The sequence below is a fragment of the Pygocentrus nattereri genome, chromosome 2 (genome assembly GCF_015220715.1).
Source record: "Pygocentrus nattereri isolate fPygNat1 chromosome 2, fPygNat1.pri, whole genome shotgun sequence".
In the NCBI taxonomy this organism is placed as follows: domain Eukaryota; kingdom Metazoa; phylum Chordata; class Actinopteri; order Characiformes; family Serrasalmidae; genus Pygocentrus; species Pygocentrus nattereri.
This window is the reverse complement of record NC_051212.1, coordinates 8152561-8163137: the sequence shown is the minus strand read 5'-3', so window position 1 is coordinate 8163137 and position 10577 is coordinate 8152561.

Here is a 10577-nt window from a genome sequence, read left to right as displayed (position 1 = left end):
TCCACCTTCCCCCAGTCTGGATCATTCCAGCTCCACCCTCCTCCTGTCTGGGTCATTCTAGTTCCACCTTCCCCCAGTGTGGATCATTCTAGCTCCACCCTCCTCCTGTCTGGGTCATTATAGCTCCACCCTCTCCCTGTCTATGGTATTCTAGCTCTGCTCTCTCTCGTTATTTGGGTCTTTCTAGTTCCATCCTCTCCCTGTCTGGGTCATTGTAGCACCACCCTCCTCCTGCCTGGGTCATTCTAGCTCCACCCTCTCCCTGTCTATGGTATTCTAGCTCTACCATGTCCCTGTCTGTGGTATTCTACCTCCACCCTCTCCCTGTCTATGCTATTCTAGCTCTACCCTCTCCCCGTCTGTGGTATTCTACCTCCACCCTCTCCCTGTCTGGGTCATTCTGTCTCCACCCTGTCCCTCTCTGTGGTATTCTAGCTCCACCCTCTCCCTGTCTGGGTCATTCTTTCTCCACCCTGTCCCTCTCTGTGGTATTCTACCTCCACCCTCTCCCTGTCTGTGGTATTCTGTCTCCACCCTGTCCCTCTCTGTGGTATTCTAGCTCCACCCTCTCCCTGTCTGGGTCATTCTGTCTCCACCCTGTCCCTCTCTGTGGTATTCTAGCTCCACCCTCTCCCCGTCTGTGGTATTCTAGCTCCACCCTCTCCCTGTCTGGGTCATTCTGTCTCCACCCTGTCCCTCTCTGTGGTATTCTAGCTCCACCCTCTCTCTATCTGGGTTACTTTAGCTTCACATTCTCCCTGTCTGACTATGGATTCTCCCATGATGACCCTGTCTTCTTGATCTTAACGCCTGCTTCCTGTACTGACCACGGTTACGGACAGTCCCTAATGAACGAATGCATTAAGATTTAATATCTTTGTTTTTACGGTGAGTTAAAGGAACCGACATTAAAAGGCTCCTATTAACTCTAAATCGCAGTAGGTGTACAGCCTTAATGGTACAGCAGCAATCCAGAAGGAGTGACCAGTGCAGGGACCTCCCTGAGTGTCTCTTCCTACTTACTACTAACTTTCCCCAGTGACTAAACACAGAGCCCTTAATCTGGAAGTGTAAAGACAGTTTTCAGAGAGAGAACCTCGGGGGAGGAACACGTCTCAACCACATCACACCTCACTCGCACTGTTCCACTGTTCCTCTCAGAGCTCTCAGCCAACACAGCACCCCTCCCTTCCACTCAGTGCAGTCACACGTCCTGAATGAATGACTGGTTCTGAAATAACTGATCAGTTTCTCTTCCTCAATAGATCAGTTCTACTTAGTCAACAAGCAGTCAAGAAGTTCTCTGAAGTTGTTGTAAAGTGGATAGCTGCGGTCCTAAATTCTGACTCGCTGAGCCGCATTGAAAGCCACTGTAAAATCCACGATATATGCGCACCTATGACTGCCTCACAACAACTAAATCGTGTATCACTGCTCCACGGCATGAAAAACCTCAGTGCTGTTAATGGAATAATCATTGACTCTCATGCTGCTCACGTGGAGCACCGAGTGCTTTGATTAAATAAGTTGAATAGTTTTTGTTTAAACTGAACGTCTGGCACCTTATGTTCTTCACTAGAACTAGGCTGGTCAGCCAGCTAACAGCCTAAACATCTCCATCATTAATATCACAGCACTCACAGTGTGTTTCACTGTAAAACTGCAGTATAAAAGTCTAAAGAATGTCACTTGAATGTCTCACATGTTGGTTTTTCAGTCAGAAGTCGCATCAAATCCCAGCTGAATCCCAAACGGCCTAGTACTCCGTAAAGTACGGTGGGCAGTCATGGTTAGATTAGGGAACAGGCCTTGTAACCGGAAGGCTGTCAGTTTCATCCCCTGAGCCGACAGCACATGACTGAGGTGCCCTTGAGCAAGACACCTAACCCCCAACTGCTCCCTGGGCGCCGCGGATTGGGCTGCCCACCGCTCCGGGCAAGTGTGCTCACTGCCCCCTAGTGTGTGTGTGTCCTCACTAGTGTGTATGTGGTGTTTCACTTCACGGACGGGTTAAATGAGAAGGTGAAATTTCTCCGTTGTGGGGCTAATAAGAGCCTCTTAATCTTAAATAGTTTACTAGCTATGAAAGTTTAGTAATTCTAGCTTCTACAGCCAAACAGTACATCGAGTGTGGATGTGTCCCAAATCACTATTTCTTAGCTGTATTTTGCTCTGCTGGGCTGCAGGATCCACTATTTAAACTCCTACGTAGTGCACTATGTAGGGAGTAGAGATTCAGCCGCTGGATTGGTGCTAAATATGACTCGTGGTGGTAATTTGGTGACCAAAAAGTGCTTATAAAGCAAAGGTTTCTACATCGCAGCAGTGCTGTGTTATCATATGTTCATTGGTATATCACAAAAAGTTCATAAATTCATGAAATGATCGCAATATACAGCGATGGACTGAACATTCTGCTCATTCAGCAGCCCATGGTTGCTTGGCAGCGATACCGTATTACATTCCTTGGCAGAATGCTTGTTTAAGTCGATTATTATTAATAATATTTTTTTTCTGAAAAACTGTGTATTTCATTATATTTCATGTTGGCTGCCAATTTATAAAAGCCATATGCCACTTGAGACAATGCGTTACTGCGGTTTTATTACAGGGAAGGGTGTTTTTAGAACACCACTTATTGCTCTTGTGGCTTATTGATCTGCTGGAGTTTTTAAACACTGTGTCCACTCACTGTCCACTCTATTAGACACTCCTACCTTGTCAGTCCACCTTGTAGATGTAAAGTCAGAGACGACAGCTCATCTGCTGCTGCACAGTTTGTGTTGGTCATCCTCAAGTCCTTCATCAGTGGTCACAGGACGCTGTTGGCTGGATATTCCTGGTTGGTGGACTATTCTCAGTCCAGCAGTGACACTGAGGTGTTGAAAAACTCCAGCAGCACTGCTGTGTCTGATCCACTCAGACCAGCACAACACAAACTAACACACCACTACTACCACGTCAGTGTTACTGCAGTGCTGAGAATGATCCACCACCCAAATAGTACCTGCTCTGTGAGGGTCCATGGGGGTCCTGACCACTGAAGAACAGGGTAACAGAGTATCAGAGAAACAGATGGACTACAGTCTGTAACTGTAGGACTACAAAGTGCAGCTATACAGTAAGTGGAGCTGATAAAGTGGACAGTGAGCGTAGAAACGAGGAGGTGGTCATGATGTCATGCCTGATCAGTGCATACTACAAATATAGTGTTGATAAATTGATCTGCATCTTTTTCACAAGGGGAATGAGCGTTTAAAGAATATTTACTTAGGAACCTTTATTTATTAATTTTTTTCCCAATTTTTTCCAAATTTAGTCACATCCAATTCCACCGACTAGATAGGACTCCCCCAAACACACGATACCACCAGGGCTAGGAGGGTGAAGGCAAACGCAAACCAGTCAAATAAAGCACCACTGCATCTTTCCCAGCTACCACTAATGCAACGTTATTGGACAACTGAATGGGCTTGAGGAGAACACTAACCGCCAGCTCTGTTATATCAACTAACAGACGACTACGCTGGCTAGAGTCGCACTGAGCCCAGGAACCTTCCATTCAATAAACTTAACTGTAATGTAATGTAATGTTAATGTAATGTTACCTAATTTATTTGAACAGTCATAAAAAGATCATTGGGTAGCTTATCATCCATTATGTAAAGTTCCCAGTCAGCAGTTCTGTTGTGACAGTCTGACCACGGCTTGTGGAACCTGTTTATTTTCCATTCTTCTGTCGCTGTTCACTGATTCTGCCGGGGTTTGTGAGCTACTCTCTGCTGCTAAAACGCTAATTAAATCAGAAGGAATGAATCATTTCAGTGACTCAGTGACTCAAGCGACTCATATCTTTGAACAGAACTGGAATGCTCACTGCTGCTCTCCAGCCTGCAGTGAGCCGCAGCATATGTCTTACTCCATCTCTGCTGTCAGAGCGCAGCGGCCACGTTCAAGTGATAAGCAACAGTGGGATATGAGGGGGTATGGGGGTGGGTGGGGGGGTCTTGTGTGTCATTACACACACGAACAGAGAGTGTGTGCTGTGTAACATTACATCGTATGATACGTTACATCATATGATGCATACACAGCCTGAGCATACAGTACAGAGCAAAAGTCAGGCATACTGAAATCTGCAAAGCTTATAGTATGCACACTATATTGCCAAAAGTACTTTTATCACCCTTCCAAATCACTCCAACATGCTCCAACATGACTGCGGACCAGTGCACCAAGACATGGATGAGCCAGTTTGGTGTGGAAGAACTTGACTGGCCTGCACAGAGTCCTGACCTCAACCCCATAGAACACCTTTGGGATGAATTAGAGCGGAGACTGTGAGCCAGGCCTTCTCGTCCAACATCAGTGTCTGACCTCACAAATGTGCTTCTGGAAGAACGGCCAAAAATTCCCATAAACACACCCCTAATCCTTGTGGAAAGCCTTCCCAGAAGAGTTGATGCTGTTATAGCTGCAAAGGGTGGGCCGACATCATATTAAACCCTATGGGTTAAGAAGTTCATGTGCGTATGAAGACAGATGAGCACATACTTTTGAAATATAGTGTACATACATGCCGTGTACATGGAACATGTATGTAAGAAGCAAATATTGGATATATATGAATAATATTCATCGGTCATACATACATGTATGATGGATTGGTGATATTCATAATATATGCATCATAATTATGTGCCTTTTGTAATAATAAGAATTATATACAATTAGAAACAATTAGAAACAATTATATTACTGGACTCTAAATTCTTCTTACAGTGTATATATATATATATATATGTTAGAATCTAGTAAGAAGAATTTAGATTCCAGTAAGAAGACCATTACAGTGATCAACTCTGCTGTGACAAACGCATGAACAAGTTTCTCTGCGGCGCTCTGAGAGAGAAAAGGCTGAACTTTAGTGAAATTTCCTAAATGACAAAAAGCTACTTTAGTGACTTTGTTTACATGCAGATAAATCAGAGCTCAGAGTCTAACATCACACCCAGGTTTCATACTTCAGGTTTGGTATATGAAGCTAAAGAACCGAAGTTCTCATTAAGCAGCTTTCTCTGAATTTTTATACCAACAGTCAGTATTTATATACGGTTACATGTTAACTAAGACTTAATGTTTTAAGGGCAACGTCTGGAGGATGTCTTAAGGATGTTGCCAGGGCAGCAGATTATGTTACATGATGACGTCTTTATAGAACATTCCCAGAAAAACAAAAAACAAAAAAACAAACAATAACAACAGCAACAAAAAAGACTTCTCACAGAAAAGATGAATAGAAAATGTGTAAAATTCTCATGTTTTTAAAACAAACAGTTATACATCACTGAATGTGAATGTGCTTGATTACTCCAGAAAATGATCAACCAGCTTCTAAGACTGAACTTTGGAGACATGTCTGCAGATTCTAGGAGGAATGTACAACATCAGACAGATACGGCCGTTTCTAACACAACAAGCCACCCAACTCTTGGTACAAGCAGTGGTCATCTCACGCCTCGACTACTGCAATGCCGTACTGACGGGCCTCCCGGCCTGTGTTGTAAAACCACTGAAGATGGTTCAGAACGCTGCAGCGCGTCTGGTCTTTAACCAACCAAAACGGGCGCATGTCACCCCACTGCTCATTGAGCTCCACTGGTTACCGGTTGCTACTCGTATCAAATTTAAAACTCTTACGATTGCCTACAAGGTGTTAACAGAGCAGGCTCCTTCCTACCTGCACTCGCTCCTAAAGGCTTACAGCACCGCCCGGCCGCTGCCATCCTCCAATGAACGTCGCTTAGCTTTGCCAAACAGTCACACAAAGCAATCGAGACTGTTCTCATACTTGATTCCCCAATGGTGGAACAAGCTACCTTCCGCTGTCAGAGCAGCGGCGTCCCTCGCTGTTTTTAAGAAACTCCTGAAGACGGAGCTCTTCAGGGAGCACTTGCTCTAATCGCCTCTTGCAAATCTAACCACTTCCAACCTCATCTCCTTCCTGCCCTCCTTCCCTTCTCTACCCCGCTATTACCCCTTGGCCTCCTTTAAGGCCTGGCTATGTTTGTTCTATGTACCACATTATTTGTAAGTCGCTTTGGATAAAAGCGTCTGCTAAATGTAATGTAATGTAATGTATTGAACTGAGAGTGAGTCTCCTGAAAAGAGTGGAAGCTGGAATAAAGGTAAAGAGTGACTCACTGAACACTGAGAACCATATTATATCCAGTGGTTGGGGTCATTTCTTTGTGAAATATGTCATCGCCATTGGAACAAAAGCTTTTATTTCCAAAATATGAACTTTTTAAAAGAAAACTTTTATAACTTTGGAACATTTTCCATTAAAAAAGAAAAAGGTTTCGCCTTAACATCAGGTAGGAGTTTTCCTTTCTCTTGTTTGGAATGGTGATGAAATAAATGAAGGGTGGTCTCTGACTTTTGCCCAGCAAGTAAAATCACTGTGTGTTAGTAATATAAAATATTAGTCTGTGTTTGTGAAAACACACACACACACACACACACACACACACACACACACTGGCGAGGAAGTTCTCCTGCGGCCTACTCAGCCATGCCTGTCACAAAAATAACACCACCAAAGAGAGACGTGTTAAACAAGCATGAAAACGGCAATGAGTCAGCCGTCTCTCAGGGGGACAGAGACGGTGGGATTGATAATAACACCAACACACACATTGACACACACCAGAAAATGTAAACACCTACCCACACACACTTATAGATTAACTCAGGCTCTGGAAGCTGGATTAAACTGGCACACATGCAGTGAGACCTACATACATGCAGAGCACTCATAACATGAAGCACAGCCAAGTCATATTAACCCTATGGAACCGGGCGTCTCAACAGCAATCCATTCTGAGAATCTGATGAAGGCCATTAAACTCATTTAACTCTTATAACACTATCATTTTTGGGAATTTATTAGGTATTTTGAGTCAATTACAGTTAGAATTATAAAGTATTTACATGAGACAGTCACTCATGTCATATGTTGCTATTTGCAGGAGACCCTGGGCTACTCAGAGATGCCATAATTTGATATGTAAATGCTAACAAAAATTTTTTATATCTTTATAAATTTGGCTCATTTTTCATCAAATATTTACCCGGCGTCTGCTAAATTTCATAAACCTCTGTCCTCTTGGATTCGTGTCAAGTGCTAAAACTCACAGCAAGACAGACTTTATTTTTATTTACAAATTGAGTTGCGTCTTTAATATCAGACATTTTTCACACTCAAAATCCATGTAGACTGAAAGACAGAGCTAGATATTATACGTTATGATGATATTTGTCATATTTATTGTTATTTCCCTGTTCAAAGGTGTTTTAGGCCATGTTTTGCGTGACTTTGAGGGAAAGATGGAAATGGCCCTCAGTGTGGTGGATTGGGACAAGGCCATTGGTTGCCTTTTTAACATTTATTCCGCTCCTCCATCACCTTCTCAGCAGCATGCACACACCGCATTTCTAGCGTTTAGCCTCAGTTTCAGAAGCCTGACAGCATTTTGAGGTGTTTTTTTAAACATATTTAGTTGTAAATTTCTGATTATCGGCACTAAACTCAGAGTCTGAGTCAGTCAGAGGACTGTTATACATGTGCAGTCAGCTACTTAAGACTGTCACGAGAGTCGTTACAGTAGACTTACAATCTGATCATTTTACACAGGGAGGTGAAGGTGGTGTTGGGAGTCTTGCCCAAGGACTCTTATTGGTATAGTGTAGGGTGGTTACCCAGGTGGGGATTGAACCCCAGGCTACAGCGTAGAAGGCAGGGGTGTTACCCACTACACTATCCCATACATCGCTGGGTGAGCGCTGCGCATGCACTCGCCCACTTATGGAGAATCAGGTGGAGGACGACTCATCTTAGTAGTTCCAGTTTTTTTGTAGAACAGCGCTGATGGGCTTTACACCACTGATCATTTGTCAGTCCGGGACATCATAATTCCTGCCCAAGAATGCCGAGAACAAGGCAGAAAAGCCACTGAACGTACAGCATCACCATCTCCTCGTGGTGATCCCTCCCTTACCACCAAACAGCCCACTTACCAGACTCCCCATAACACCCAGAGCATATGCACACACAACGCACCAAACAAACATCAACGACAACAACACAAACAGACCATGTTGCAGGGGGAGGAGTGGCTACGGTGCAGACTTTTCATATCGTGGCCCTAAAGCCCCTGTCTCTCTGGACAGAGCACATGGCAGCTGCCACTATTTGTCCTTACAGACTCACTCAGATCATGTCCTGCATCGACGTTCTCAGTCATCTGATAAATCAGTGAAATAAATGGCTGGACATCAATCATTAAAGAGATATCCATGAATAAATTAGTGTAATTTGTTCATCGAATTTATTTAACTAGAAGCAAATGGTCTAAAAGATCTACACCCTTTTTGCTCATAGTGATTTACAATAGACTAAGCTCTGTGTTGGGATTCTCGGTTAAACTCATTGTTAGTCAGCCTGCACTAAGCTAAGTGTCCACAATGCTGTCCACTAAACACATACCTGACACAGACGTCCACACCTACACCATCATTTCCACTGAGCCAGAGTGTAACACTGTGCATAATTACGTTTGATTTAGCCCCATAGATTCTCCTCTGCACTCAGTGACCGTGTGTGTGTGTGCAGAGTTTCACTCAACCATAACTGACCAGCGCACACACACTGAGCCGTGTCCATGGTGCAGCTGTGCAGTCTCCCTTCATCTCAGCTGGGCACAGCTGAGGGACCAACATGCTCTCGCTCTCTCTCTCTCTCTCTCTCTCTCTCTCCTCACTGATATTAGAAAGATAAGCTTTATCTTCACGTACCACAATACTTTATTATTTTTCAAAATCTTTTGCATTCTTGAGCTGAAGAACAGTTGCATTTATCGTGATTGACCACACTCTTGTCCACAGCGACCTTAAGCAGACTGATCTGTGGTAACTATAGTAACGGAGGGTGAATGGTATAAGGTCAGTGGGATGAGACGTGGTTAGTGTGCTGCTGCAGCTCGTCTGAAGATCAAGCAGAAAGGCCCCTTTCAGAAACACCCCTACATGACTGTGCTGGAGGTAACCATAGCAACAGTTTAAAAACTAGGAAGCTAGGTCACCGGCTATTCGCCGAGCACGTACAAGAGCAAAGAGAGTCACCTATGAGTGAAGCAAAGCATCTGTAACTGGATACAGCAGAGGTGACGGGTACATCATGCTGTTGAAAGGCATGAATTTTCGGAAAATATTACTTTTTCCACTGGTGCCTTCTCCACTGGTGCTCTGGGGTTTTCTTTGAGACTGCAGAAGTTCTTTGTAGCAGAACTAGTAGTGCTAGTAATGTTATTTTAAATGCCAAGTGCAAAATAACTTACGGTAATCCATATTATAGAAACATTCTTATTTAAATAGAATATCCCACAGACTGACCAAAAACACCCAATCAGATCTAGTGGAACACCTTGCAGTCCAACATAAGCTCTTGTACACCCACAGAGACAATTTCAGAACCATAGAAATGCACTCAGACCCGCAGAACACCTTGTAGATCCACAGAAACCCTCGCAGACCCTTGGATATCTCCCACACAGACCCACCAAAACCCCTCAGACAGACAGGCCCCCTCTCAAATCCACAGAAACTCCTCTCAGACAAGATCATAGATGCACAGAAACCCTTTTAGACCCACAGACCCTATATCAGACCAACAGACCCCCTCTCAGACCCGCAGACTCCCTTTAGAACCAAAGAAACTCCACTCAGACCCACAGACCCTATATCAGTCCAACAGACCCCCTCTCAGACCCGCAGACTCCCTTTAGACCCAAAGAAACTCCACTCAGACTCACAGACCCTATCTCAGACCAACAGACCCCCTCTCAGACCCACAGACTCCCTTTAGACCCAAAGAAACTCCACTCAGACCCTATCTCAGATCAACAGACCCCCTCTCAGACCCGCAGACTCCCTTTAGACCCAAAGAAACTCCACTCAGACCCTATCTCAGACCAACAGACCCCCTCTCAGACCCGCAGACTCCCTTTAGACCCAAAGAAACTCCACTCAGACCCACAGACCCTATCTCAGACGCACAGACCGCCTCTCAGACCAACAGACCATCTCTCAGACCCAGAGACCCCCACTCAGACCCTCATAAACTCATCTCAGACCCATAGAAGTCCCTCTCAGACCAACAGACCATCTCTCAGACCCAGAGACCCCCTCTCAGACCCACAAAAACTTCTCTCAGACCCACAGAATCCCCTCTCAGACCCTCATAAACTCATCTCAGACCCATAGAAGCCCCTCTCAGAACCGCAGACCACCTCTAAGACCAACAGAAACCTCACTCAGACCAAAGAAACTCCTCTCAGACCCACAAACACCTAAGTCAGACCAACAGACCCCCTCTCGGACTTATAAAAACCTCTCAGGCCAAAGACCCACTCTCAGACCAATAAGACCTTCTCTCAGACCCACAGACACCTCTCAGACCAACAGACCTCCTCTCACACCCTCAGAAGTCCCTCTCAGACCAACAAACCCTCTCTCAG